Here is a 14,852-nt window from a genome sequence, read left to right as displayed (position 1 = left end):
CAATGGACTCTCATATGAACATTTGAAAATTGACATGTTCTGACTTTTTTCTAGTTCCCTGTCTAGAACTTATAATGCTAATTTCTCTTGCCTTTACCTCTCCTTCACATCTCCTATTCACTAATCAAGGACTTTCTTTTCCCCTAGAGATAAGAGTTACACAATTTGGGAGTCTTTTAGATAGACCCACTGAAGGGGTACCCCAATTGCCTCACCCTGTGTCCCTGTGCAGCATGGAAGAAGCCAGAGTGGTCTGCGTCCCTATTCCCTATTGGAAATTTGGGTAACCTCTTCAGAGGATGGTGTGCTAAGATTAGGAGGTAGGAACTGGCTAAGCGTTACGGTAAAAAGACCCCAAAGAAAAGTAGCCAGTTTCTTGGCTAAAAGTCAAAATGTCCTTGGGCATCTTAGCAACATACTTTGTTCCAAAGTCTAAAAATGTTAAAAGCATTTTGGAGCTTGTATCTAATCCTTAAAATATTTTAGGGTTACTTCTTTAGAGGGGTGAATGTTAGAGTACCCAAAATCCCCATAAAAATAATTAAATAAATCAAAGAAGAAGAAAGAGTACATGAAATTATCAGAAAAAAGTAATGGGGAGATACGGGAGGAGTTAGAGGAGACTGAGTGAACACGGATTTGATCAAAACTCCTTATATGCATATATGACATTCTCAATAAATTGTTTATCTTAAAAAAAAGATTTATAATTAAAAAATTGAACAAAAGTCATGCATTGTCCCGACCCGCGAAACAGTCAACGTGGGTACCTGGAGGGAGGAGAGGGGACTGAAAGGGACAAGTGACATGAAGAATGGAGACAAGACAGGCTTTCTGATCAAGTCTCATTTATTGATAGAAAAGGAACAGTTTTTATAGAGAGGGGAAGGGGGAAGTTGGCAGGGATAAATCTATTGAGGCAGAGCAATTCTATTGACAGAACACCATAGTAACATCACAATTCTATAGTAAGGCCACAAATCAATTGTAAGGTTACACCTGTATGATTACAAAGTAATACAGAAAGTTTCTTAGGCAGTTCCATGAGAAATGAAGGAGTCTCTCAAGCGGTAAGTGCCCGAGTCACATCAAAATGTTTTTGTGAGGCTTTCAAGAATGGCCATCTGGTTAATCTCAAACCAGATCAGCCTTGATGTCTGAAAAAACAGCTCTGCCAGGAATCAGGTCTTGCTATTTCCTGGGGTGGGTGCCTACGGCTCTCCACAATTCATGGTGGCACACACCTTTGATCTCTGCACTGGAGAGGCAGAAGCAAACAGATAACTGTCCACATTTTGAGATCCAGGCCAATCTGGACTACATAGTGAGCTCATATCTCAAAAATCAACAACAAAAAAATAGAAAAAAATGGAACAAAACAGTGAGAAATTAATATGCATCAAGATTACAGACTCCAAGAGTTGGAAGGTGCTTATGCTTGAAGAATGTAGTCAGAAAACAATGAACACATAGCCAAATATTCAGGTGACTGCATTTTAGACCATTATAAGTATCATAAGGAAAGTTGAGATGTTTGATGTTTGTTTCTTGAAACATTTTTATTTCAGTATGATAATTTAATGAATGCACCTGTTGTATATAATCAAATTTGAATATATACCATTTTCATTTCTTTATATCTTGAATTTCTTTTATTAACACAGTATTCTTCTCTTCTTGGAGATTCATATTTTCAGGCTGCCTCTTATGGTCAGGATTCTGGAACTGAATAATTGGTTCATGGAAGGGTAAGCCTAGGTTCACATCTTCCACAGAAGCATTATGCCAGGCCTACTATTCTTCATTGCTAGTGGTTCAAAGTTCTTTCACATTATGATACTAAAAGTTTGGAATTAGCTCACATTTTATTCTGGCTTAAAATTTTATGATTACATTAAATGTTAATAGGAATAATGTAATGAGCTACATTAAATTTTAACTTCAAATAATAAGAACATCCACTATTAAATGATCTGTATTGTCTAACCGTGCTCTAATCTGACATACAGAGGTCATATGAATACTTCATACCTGTCTCAAAAGAGCTGATAGGAAAGATGCTTAATTTTTTTTAATATTGAAATGTTCTTGTGTTGCCGACATCTTAAATGGTGACATAGTACAGAACACATGATGCCACTGGAGCCCTATTTAAATTACAAAATTTGGATATTTACCTAAGTTGTCTTAATTCTTTTATTTGTTTGTATACCTGGGAAAATATCTCTATTTTGGATTCAGTATTGCAAATTCTGAAACTTAAGAAATTGAAAAATTCATCCACAGTTAGTGGTTTCATGAGAAACTAGATATCTCATGCTCTACTTTTCTGTGTACGTGTCTGATGCAGTCCATACCCACAAGTAGGAATGGAAATGTAATGTAAAAGTTCCTTGCATTCCCCATTTATGGCAGAAAGAATTTGAAGGATGTGATTAAGGTCGTTATTAAGTTAGCTTTCAGGTAAACAAAGCTGAGATTAACCCTGGTATTCTTGATTAGTCAATGGGGTCTTAAAGTCAGAGAGATTTAAAGGAAGCAAGGAAGATTTCCTTTTCTTTTCCTTTCAGGAGAAAATGACTGCGGTATAGAGAATGTGACATGGCAAAGTTTGACAAGAGGACAAGGAGCCTAAACAGACCCACCTGAAAAGCAGGCAGAGGCACCAGTTCTACACTGACAACCCACTGAACCTCACCAGCAATCACTGAGTTTGGAAAAGTCTATGAACACAAGACAGGAAGTGGATCAGCCCAAACTTACTCCTGCATTTTGTCCTTGATACATGAGCAGAGAATCTAGGGCTGCACTGTCTACATGCTTACCTGCAGTGGAGAAGAAAAAATATTGCATTAAGCTTTACATTTCTAACATTCCTTAACATTGCATTGTTCAGGAATAGAAATGTTTGTAAATGCCCTAGGAAGAATTCTAAATTGTTCAAAATCTCAAACCTTGATGCACACCCTATAACATCCTCCCCTTACCTGTGAATAGATATGGTGGATAGACCCAATCCACACCAGTGGCTAGATGGGAAGATCTCCAGATAAGATCAGAGAGCTAAGTTACTTCATTTATAATGATTCAAAAGTAGAAACTGATGGGTGGGACTAAGTGTGTGAGTCATTCCTTAAATAATAAGATCTGTCTTATAAAAAGAATGTCCAGTGTCAGCTGCCTCATGTGGGGTGCCTGAGAGAGCACCCTGTGGTAGTCAGGGAGTGGAGAACCTGCACAAATGGGGCTAGACATTCCTGAGAACCAAGGAGTAAAATCTTCCAACAACTGTATGAACACCAGCAGGATCCAAGTCCACAAAAGTGTATCAGTTTACATACTCCTGTATGCATTGTACCAGGCCCAAGCTAATGTCCATAGTTATTTGTTATGCTAAAATAGAATTGAATATGTATACTGAGATTAAAATTAAGGCCTGAGGAAAATCAAAAGAAAATAAAACTATTTATATTACTCAGATTTCCTATTCATCAGCTTGAATTCTTCCCATCTATTCATTGCTCATATTGCTCTCAATTTTATTTATATAAGCAAAAATGAATTATTGACCTTTATGAATTATGACCTTTATTTCAAGCAACTAGGAAATTATATGATTAGGGTTTTTTTGTTTATGATACTCTAAATGAATACTCTTGTGGTTTGAATGAGAGGTGTTGCCCCCATAGGCTCAATTGTTTAAATACTTTGTACCCAGTTGGTGGTGCTGTTTGGGAGGTCACGAAATCTTTAGGAGGTGCAGCCTTACTGGAGGGAATGTGTCTCTGAGCTTGGGCTTCCAGAGTTCATAACCTTGCACTAATTCCAGCGCACTCCTTCTGCTTCATGTTTGTAGGTCAAGGTGTGAGCTCCCATATACCTGCTTCTGCTGCTGTGACTGCCTCTTGCTGCCCTGCCTCCCTGCCATGATGGATCCTTATTCCTTTGGAACCATAAGCTCAAATGAACTCTTCTTTCCATAAGTCACCTTGGTTATAGTGTTTTATCAAGAAAAGAAAAGTAACTAATATAAATACTTTCCTGAATAAATACTTTCCTCCTATGTAACATTCTGGAAGAACATAGTAATTATGCCACATGGAATTCTAAATTTTAATATTTAATGCTGCTTGCTTTTTCCCTTATATTTATTCATATCTGCAAAAAATAAACATGCAGTTCCAGGAAAAATGTGTTTTTTATTATTTTGAAATTTAATAAATATATGTAACTATTTGTTCAACAGTGAAATCAATTGTTTATTCACAGTATCATCAGTTTAACAATGCCTTCCTGTTTGGCATGACTCAGACATGACTAAGCAGAAAGCTTCATATCTGGAAAGATTTTTATTCATTCTGAAGAAATTAATTGGCCCCCAAAGTAAAGCATTTATAGGCATCTCATAATAAATGTAATTATCTTCATCATGTATTTGCATATTTAATGAAGGAATAATCTACAAAACTAGAGAATTAGATAAAGTCAGAGAAGTGTTTGCCTTGTAAATATGTGAACTTCAGTTTGATCTCCAGAACCCACGTGAAAACAAACAGAATGCTCTGGTGCACACTTGCAATCCCAGAACTTGAGACACAGAGACAAGAGGATTTAGGGGGACCACTGAGCCAGCCTAACCTACTGTCTCAAATAAACAGTGGGTACCATCCAAAGGAATGTCCTCTGGTCTCCACATGCATATGCACACACACACATATACACACATGTATGCGCTCACATACAGAGAAAAATCCTTTAATATTTGTATCTAATGAATGAGTCACAGTAGTCATTTAACAGTTATACATGGACATAAAGAACTGAGAAAACACGAAAAGCATTTCTCTCTGTATATACAGATGCATATATATTTATGAAATAACTATGTTCTTCAGCAAATTACTTCTTAGCATACCTTGTCGTTTATAAAGGCATTGTTCCTTCTTTACTTGCTAATTGTATTCACATTCACTCATCCCCTTATTTATTCTTCTGTGTCTATACTTGTATCTATTTATGTACATATATTTTTATATAATCACGGATCCTTATTTAATTAAAGAGATAAGTGATATAAAGCTTACTATCATACACAAGACATGGGAAAAGAGACTTATTCTAGAAATATACTTAAAGCCATTGCTTTTATAGGTCTGCTTCTTATCCGGAATGGAACTTTAAGTGCAGGCTCTTTTAATACTCTTCTAATGTGCATCAGTTTCTCATGCTATTTGTTTGTGTTTGTTAATTAGTATTTTGGAAGAGTTATAGACCAGTTAGTTTATAGGATACCTTTGAAGTTGCTCAGTATTTCTTTTTAATTAGGCTTAGATGATACAATTTTCAAACTCAGCAATGAACTGATTTAACCTTCACAGTGTATCTCACTAAGAAGTACATGATACTGTCTTTTCATAATAAGAGCAAGGTCAGTTTTCGTGAAATTCTAAGGTAGTGACAACAAGTTTCTGTAATTAAAAGTTAACTGTTTTTCTATTTTAATATGCAGTTTGTTGGGAGAAACTGCTCATCATGGGTGGAGGTATATTGCACAGGAACACAATATAGCTCATGGAGAGGTGTGAACAAGGAAGCGTTCATTTTCCCAAAATTTCTTTTGAGACAACAACAGTGATCTAAATCACCCACAAAGTCCTAACTCCTAAAGCTTTTAGCACTTCTCAATAGCACATTAAGATGGGAAGGAGGCCTTTAACATGGGCCTTTGTGGAACATTCTCAATCCAAGCTCTATCAATGGCAAAAGTGGGTTAAATATTATTGAGCATGAAACATGCAATGGAAACTACAAAGTGCATTTCTGCAAAGATTTACCTATTTATCTGTCAGTGGTATTCCTCACCTTCTTAGGTAGTAAAATCCTTTGACTCCTCCTCCTCCCGGGAGATATATTAGCATTTTGAAATACCTGAGTAAATCTAGTTCTCTTCAGGGAAATTCCTGGTTCTCTCTCTCTCTCTCTCTCTCTCTCTCTCTCTCTCTCTCTCTCTCTCTCTCTCCTCTCTTCTCTCTCTTATATATAATATATATATGTATGTATATAATTTTAATGAAATATAAACTTACCCCTTATAGTAAATACAAGGAACCATAAAACATAGATGATTTTCTAGTTTTCTTTCTCTCAGCACAGTATATATGTGGTTCATTGATGCCTCCCACAGCAGTTATGTCAATTTTTTAGTGAAACACAGATAGAGATAACAACAATTTGTTTGCCTCTTGTCTTCTTAGTGAAAAGTCAAGATTGTTTACAAATTTGTCCATTATTAATACAGCTTGTTCTGATGATTCTTATGCAATTGTTTTAATTTTTTCTTTGTTGTGTTGGTATTCTGCCTCAGGCAAACTAGGCAAGCACTCTATCACTGAGATATATCAAAAGCCAAAAATGTAATGGTTCAAGAAGTACACATATGCTTAGTTTTATAAGAGATTATTTCTTTTTGAAAATATTCACATTACATTATATTCTCAGGAGCAGTATATGCAAGTTCTAGATTTTCTTCTTTTTGTCACAATTTTATGATGCCAAGATTAATTTTACTGTGTAAAAAACCTCACTGTGTTTTAAAATATATTTTCCTGGTGAGGCATATAGCCAGGCACAGGCACTTAAACATTTTGACCAATTATATGTGCTCCTTGTGACATGTTCATTCAAGTATTGTTCCTATTTTTAAATGTTTTTTTAATCTAGATTTACAAATGCACTTTTATATTCTAAACACAAAATGTTTATCAGTTATATTTTGTAAACATGTTCTCCCATAACTTCTTGTTTACATAAACAAATACATATTTTCTTTGTAGTTTCATTGTTTTACATCTTTATATTGATTCCTTGAGAATTTCATTGAACAATTTTTGATCATATGTAAACTCCTCCAACTTTTGAATGTGTTTGCGTCCACTGGAGCATAGTTACCCTACCTGGGCCCACATCCTTGAGGAAAACTGACTCTACCTCCCCCAGCAGCTATCAATTGCCAGTATCTTGTCAGCTAGGGGAAGGTCTTGGGCCATCTCCCCTCTCCATGCTGGAATTTTGTGTTGCTTGAACTGGTGTCATCTTGTATGTGGTGTCACAAATACTTTGGGTTCATATGTGCATCTTCTGTATTGAGTTCAGAAATCATTCTTTGCAGTCATACATTATCTCTGATTCTTACAATCTTTCTGTCTGCTCTGTTGCATTTATCCATGAGACTTGGGAGCAGAGGTGTGATATAAATGCCTCATTTAGGTTTGAGCCTTCTGTATATCTTATTCTCTGCATGTTGACAAGTTGTGGGTTCTAATGCAAAAAAGGCTTCGCTGATTAGAGTTGAGACAAGTACTGATCTGTGGGTGTTTAAGAGTTAGTTTAATTCTAAGTCCTTTTAGTAGAATAATAGTAGTAGATTCTCTTTTAGGGTCGGTCTTTGGCCTATCTAGATACAGGTCCTTCTCTCCAATAAATAACTGGCAAGTATGCATTTCAGCTTGTTCAGAGGGCCTTAAATCCAATCAGAATGTGGTTGGTTGCTCCCAAGACATTGGTGGTACTACTGTACCAGAGAGCATGTCTTACCAGTCTGGTCATTATTGTAGCTTTCAAGGTTCGTAGCTGGATAAGACTGATGATTCCTCCCCCCAACCCAATAGTGTATATAGCATCTTCCAGCACTATAAATCTAGTCAGTAGGGATGAAGCTTTCAGATTCGTAATATAATTTCTCCATGTTCTGTGAATCAAGTATGTGATATCTTCAGCAATAAGATCTTACCATCAAGTTCTGTAGGGTGATCAAGAGCAATGGGAGTAGTTGTAATGTTTGGGGCTCTATTTGACCTCACTTGTCAACAACTCCAAAAGATCTAACCATTCCTGCCACTGGGGTTTTTATTTGTTTAATTTTATGACATTATTGCCCAGTTATAAGGTAATTCCACTTAAACTGTTTTTGTATATGTGTATGCATATATTTTTGGAAGCATCTATAGTGGGGTCTTTCTATATGACTTTATCAAAAGCTCTTTAGTGTTATCTCTCACAATATTCCCTCTTCTACCTTGCCCTTCCATCCTCACTCCATTTAAAAGGAACGATTCCTATATTCTTTAGTGGATCAGAGGATTTAAATTCTGATGAAATTTGATTTTTTTCCATTATCATGATCATTAATTTTAATTTTATATATAGGAAACCTCTGCTTAGTCTCATATAAGTCATGACAATATCCTCTTATGTTGTCTTTTTAAAATTGTAGCTTTCCATTAGAGGGAAGAGGATCAGAAGTTCAAGGTCATCCACTTGTACATAGTAAGTCTAAAGTCATCCTGAGATACATGAAGGCTTCTCTTGGAAAAATTAATTGTTTTCATTATAGTAAATATAAAGGCAAGGAAATATTTATTATCACAAATTGTGAAAATTTCCATCTCTGTGTTTTGTTTCATTTCTGTGGTTGTGATAAAACATCATGACTAAAAGCAGCTTTGGGGAGAAAAGGTGCTAACTGGCTTACAATTCCAGGTTACAGTCCATCATTAGGGGAAGGAAATCAAGGCTGGAATTAAGCAGCTAGTCATATCACCACCACAACGAAGAGCAGATCAAAACGAATATGCCCATGCTACCCACCTGCTTTCACCTAGCTTTCTCTTGTCCTGTGTAGTTCAGGAGTCCACTCCCAGGGATGTTGATGCTCACAATGGTCTGGGTCTTTTAAAAATCAAGTCAATCCCATACAGACGCAGTCATAGGCCTATAGACCTAGACAGTTCTTCAGCTGAAGTTATCTTCACAGGTGATTCTACATTTTAGCAAGTTGACATTTATTATTTTCCAGCATGCCATGGAAAACAAATTTAAAAAAAGAAAGAAACATTTTGAAGTTAGTATTGAAATTCAAAATATGACATTTCCTGAGATTAAGCTAACACAAATCTCATATGAAAACACATAATTAAGGAGTGGGGAGATGACTCATTGGGTAAAGGTTCATATTCCCAAGCCTGATGTCCTGAGTTTAATCCCCAGGAGGTATAGAACTGTCTCACTCAAGTTCTTCTCTGATGTCCATAAGCAAACTGTGGTATTACGTACTCCTCAATAAATAAGGAAATAAAAATAAATATCTAAAAACCTTAACTACATATGGTTATGTATTTAAACTGCCAATGTTTTAGGTCAGTAATTCAAGACTCTATCTGGACAAAATTCAGTCTCTTAAACACATTGTAAATTAAGAAGATAATAAAGCAAATTAAAATATAAAATGATACAGGAAATTATGAAAAATCAGAAACTATACTAGTAAAATATATTATATTTACAGCTGATGTATAAAAAAGAATATCTGAATTGCCAATGCTGAAAATAAAATAGGAATATAATTATAGAATTTATAGAAATAATATGAGGACATTATAAAAAAATTAAATACAATACATTGATTAAACATATCAGATACAGATGTGCAAAATAGACTGAAAAGGAAATAAATATCCATAATTATTTATATTATTTAAATAAATAAAATTGTAGGTCAAATGTATTACTCTTAAGGTGATTCTAATTCAGACAGCTTAATGGAATATATGTTCAGATATTTCATAGATAAATGGTAATCTTACCCATGTTCCTAGAACAAAAGGAACAGGAAAATGTCCCATTTTTAAAAGGCCATCAGAAACCTGACAATATTATGTAGTAGCATTTCTTCACAGATATAAAATCCTTAAAATATGGAAAACACAGAAATATATAAAACTATAATATATTCAGATGGCTTGGAAATTATTCCAAAAATAAATATGGCTTAATATTTTAAAATCTAATATGTAAATTGTGACATCTTTTTAAATAATCAGTAACTTGGAGAAAATTTTACAATATTTGCTGAATACATTCAACATGGAAATGAAAATTCTGAAAATGAACCAAAAAGAAATTACGGAGAGTAAAGAACAAATTCATTTTAAAAAATTAATTTAATTTAATTTTAAAATTAGTGTTCTAATACTGAACCTTGCTCAGCCTGAGTGTCCCTGGATTAAAAAGTTCTTATTAGGCTTGACTGGGTATGTACCCACACACTGGGCATTCCTTGTTAGGGTCTGTAACATCATAATAACTCGGGAGTTAAAAGGAGAAAGTGGATAGAGTAACGAGTTTGTTACTTGTGACAGACAGTACACAAAAATATTCCTTAAACTCTCCTCCCTGTACCAGAATTCTTTATAAGGAGGTTACTTTCTATTTTGCCTCAGAACTGCTCTGGGAACTGACATGTGTCCCTCAAATACCTAAAGGATCCAGTGAAAACTGAAGAAGGGTTTCTCAGTTCATATTGGGATCTGAATTCATGCAAATAAAAAAGAAAATTTCAATAACTTACAATTCAGAAAGGCCAGGATGTTGAAACAACAGGTACTTATTGTGAAAACATCTTTGTTTCCAGAAGACACATTGACTGAACAATAATAATCCCAACTTGAATATCATCAAATAAAGTTCAACTTCTCATACAAAATTTGCTAGACTTAGTATCTGGAGATTCTTTATAATTTTAAGGAAGAGGAAATAATGTCCTTCACCTAGATAATGGAGTAACTTCAGTAGGTGGGATAAATCATGAATTCAGGCAAAGGTAACTTCAAAATGCGATAAGTACTACTTGGAATTTATATACACTCTTTACTATGGGGAATTGTTTTTTAAGATATTCTAATTATAGACAATATAATGACATTAGATTTTAAAATCACACCTGCCTCATGCATATGAAGAGGCCAGCTCTATCAGAGGTACTTAGTAAATTAATCAGAATATACTAATTGAAAAGATAATAATATTCAACTTTCTTAAATGAGACTTATCAAGGAGAAATCAGAGAAATATGATATTTCTTTTTACTTCTGGGAAGAAAATATATGGAAACTTGTATGACAAGATAGTTGCCACTGAAAAAAAATATTGTGGAGAATGTAGAGATTAAGTTATGTTCTCTAAGTGCACTGTACTAAGTGTGCATATGTTTCCTTTACATGGAAAGGGACAATGGTAGATGAAACAGGACAAGTTTACTAAACTGTTTTTTCTTAGGACTTTGGTTTCCAAATACTTGTCTTACTTGTGGGAACTGTGTCTCCTTTTGTGTGTGTGTGTGCTTTCACTGTTAATAAAACGTGTGCACTTGCTGCAGTTGATCATGATTCATTTCCCACCTTTTAATTGTCTAACTGGTGGAGAAAACGAACCTCAACCAAGACCCCTACACTGTCACATTAGCACTTGTTATGAGGCCATTTACCTACAGGGGGGATTGCCACCCAGATTCAATTCCAAGACCATAAGCCATAGGGACCACATTCAGACCACAGGGACTCATGTGAAAATATTTCTGATACACAAATACTGATAACAGCCTCAGACACTCACTAGGGAGGAGGCAATCTCATAACTCCATGATGCATTAAAAGTGAGCAGTACCCAGCTCAATTGACTTCTGTGCCCAGTACCCACAAAGGCCTCCTCCTTTCTCTCTTTGAAGTTGTTTTTCCTTTGTCTTTATATAAACAAAAATATTAGAATCGTTAGAACCCAAACCAGACAATGTGAAGATCGTGAGCATCTGCAGTGGTATCTTTCCCTACTCCCTACTCTCTTAACCAATTTTGTGTATTGGCCTTTTGTTACAGCATACCAAGCTATCAGTGGCTATTGGTGGTGACCTAACTGTAAGGAAGATAAACATTAACTAGATGGGTACCTCCCCCGACTTTGCTCCTCTGTAATGTTATAATTCCTTTCTAGAAATGCAAGAACCTCTTTTCTTCCCTGCCCACACCATCTAGGGATTACAGACAACCTGTATTTGGGCTCCTTCATGGAACCTCCCTTCTTCCTCTGCAACCTGTGAGAGGGAATTCCGTTTCCCTATACTGTCTATCTGTGGTGCTAGGTCCTGAAATATACTTCATGTGCTAATGACTCCTACAAGAAATCTATGAAAACGCACACACCCACACCCACACCTCCCCCCCCCCACATATATACACACGAGAAAGACCTTGAGTAAAGGCTTTTAGTTGTAATGGAATTCTTCATTGTCAGCTGGAAAAAGCTTCAACCAAATACCAGCTTCAGAGGCTCCTTTCCTTTCCAATGTCACCATAATTTATTTTTTTTAATATTTTATTATTTTTATATTTTTTATGTGTATGCGTGTACTGCCTGCATGTTGGTAAGTGCACCCATGTCGTGCAATACCTGCAGAGGACAAAAGAGGCTGTCAGATCCCCTAGAACTGGAGTTACAGACAATTGTTAGCTCTCATGTGGGTGCTGGGATTCGAACCCAGTCTTCCGCAAGAGCAACCAGTGTTCTTAACCGCTGAGCCATGTCTCCAGCCCCACTGTAATTTCTTTCTATGCATCTTGGTTCGATTTGAGATGTATCTTTATTCCTGGGAATTTTAAATAACAGATTAAGCTGAATCCAACATAACAATGTGCTATAACACCAGACTTTCTGGGTTAAGCTGTATTTTCCTTAACATTGGTTAAATTGCGTTCTGTTAAAAGCACTGATTTGTGTCATAGCATCATTATTCTTAATTTTATGTATAAGCCATTAAACACTTTAATATATTACTAAGAAAATTTCCATCAATATATACTATGTGCTTAATAATGCACATAAATACAATTTCTGAAAGCATCACCATGTTGCTCGTGGTTACCAGAGGTAATAAAATTGTGCCAATGAGTAGGCTGCAAAAGTTTCTTGAAATGTGTATAGTTATGACTATCAGGAAATAATTTGTCCACTCATCTGAAATCAAGAATTATTTAAAAAATGCTCATTGACATTAATTTTCTTTAGACATTTCATAAATAGTATGTTTCTTATCTCCATATTTAAAACACTTAAAATCATTGAAAATAGTCCCAAAATGTTTAAGTGAAACAATGATTTTTTTCCACTAAGAGTGTTGAGAAAGTGACGGTTGGAATAATTTCTCTTCATGGAGACAGTGAAAGGTTAATTTGTTTGTGTGAATTTAGAGGTTTGCATGTGAAATTAAGGCAAGATTTGTAAGTTTTCTGAAAACAATGCCTTCTTTTTAAAAAGACTATTTGTGATTTTCCTGGGCTTCACAGCCTCTAGGAGACCTGGGGCCAGCACCTTTCCTGGTCCCCAAGAGCCCTCTGGGCCTATTCCCACCCTCACTGCCCTTTACTTCCTTGGGCTGCACAGCCACCAGTGTACTGGTGCCAGCACCTTCCCTGGGTAAGTTCAGCAGGCCCACCTCACATTCACTCCCCCAGCCTCTTTCACCCTCCTAGATCTCCCACAGTTTCTCTCCTCCTAGCCTGGATACAGGCCCATTTCTTTTCTTGGCTCCCCAAACAACAGGGCTAACCTCTTGGCCCAGAACCAATACTGCTTCCTGATCCTTTATATCCAGACAAATCCAGTTCCTCCCTGTAGCGCCCAGGAACTCACTGCGCCTGGGCCTGCTTTCACCTCCCTTTAATTCCCTGGGTGGGACCAACATCTTTCCTGGACCCTACTCTCAGGCCATTCAGCCCCCAAATTCCTGAGGGTAGCATCTTTCCTGGGGGGACACAGACCTTAGGATAAAGCCAGAGAGCATCTGAGCCTCATCTCAATTGGGCCTCTGTGGGAACTCCTGAAGACAAAAGAAATTAGGCCACTCCAATATAAAATCAAAAGATAGAACCAGAAGCCTAGACCAACCAGCTTTGCATGCCCAACAAGTAAACCACAAAGGCACATAAAGTTTACAAAAGAAGCAGATCTAAACTCAAAAAAGGAAGGCTTGAGTCTCACACAAGAATCAGAAACTATGAAAGAAGTTGACATCAAAGTCACAGAGAAAAAATATAAGATAAAAAACCAAAATAATATATCCCATAAGTACCAATAGTCCTCTAGAAGAGTACAATGAGAACTCCCTAGAGATAACAGGACATGGAACTCAAAAGAACAATTATAAACATGATAAAAGAATTCAGTGAATTTAAAGAACACACAAGGAAATAAATCAAAGAACTGAAGGAAAATAGGGATAAACTTCTGAATGAATTCAGAAAAGAGAATTATTGAAGATTACTAAGGCTGAAATGAAGATACTCGGTAAGCCAATTAGAAACAAGAGGAGAAAGCCTCACTAATAGGGTGAATGAAATGGAAAACAGAATATCAAGACTGGAAGATAAAGTAGACAAATTAGACCACTCAAGAAAAGAGTATGAAATATTTAAGAACACACAACAATGGAACATGCAAGAATTGTGTGAGACCTTAAAAAAAAAAAAAACACGAATCATAGACATACAGGAAGGAGAAGAATCTCAAGATAACGGCATGGACCAGATCTTCAACAGGATTGTAGAAGAAAATTTCCAAAAATTAAAAAAAAAAAACATGCCCATACAAACACAAGGAGCATGTGGAACACCAAATAGACAGGGCCAGAAAAGAAACTCCATGGCACATCATACTAAAAACACTAAACATTTGGAACAAAGTGAAAATACTGAAAACTGAAAAAGAATAAAATCAAGTCACATATAAAGGAAAACCCATCAGGATTAAAGCTGCCTTTTCAGTGCAAACTAGGAAAGCCCAAAGAGCCTAGACCAAAATATTCCCAGTTCTAAGTGACCAGAGATGCCAATCCAGATTACTATAGCAACCAAAATGACTATTATAGTTGAAGGGGAAAGGAAAATCTTCCATGATATAAATAGGCTGAAAGAATTCATGTCCACAAAACCAGCCCTTCAGAGAGTTCTGGAAGCAATACAAAGAGC

Source organism: Nannospalax galili, unplaced genomic scaffold (assembly GCF_000622305.1).
Source record: "Nannospalax galili isolate Female #2095 unplaced genomic scaffold, S.galili_v1.0 scaffold1017, whole genome shotgun sequence".
In the NCBI taxonomy this organism is placed as follows: Eukaryota; Metazoa; Chordata; class Mammalia; order Rodentia; family Spalacidae; genus Nannospalax; species Nannospalax galili.
This window is presented reverse-complemented; position numbering follows the sequence as displayed.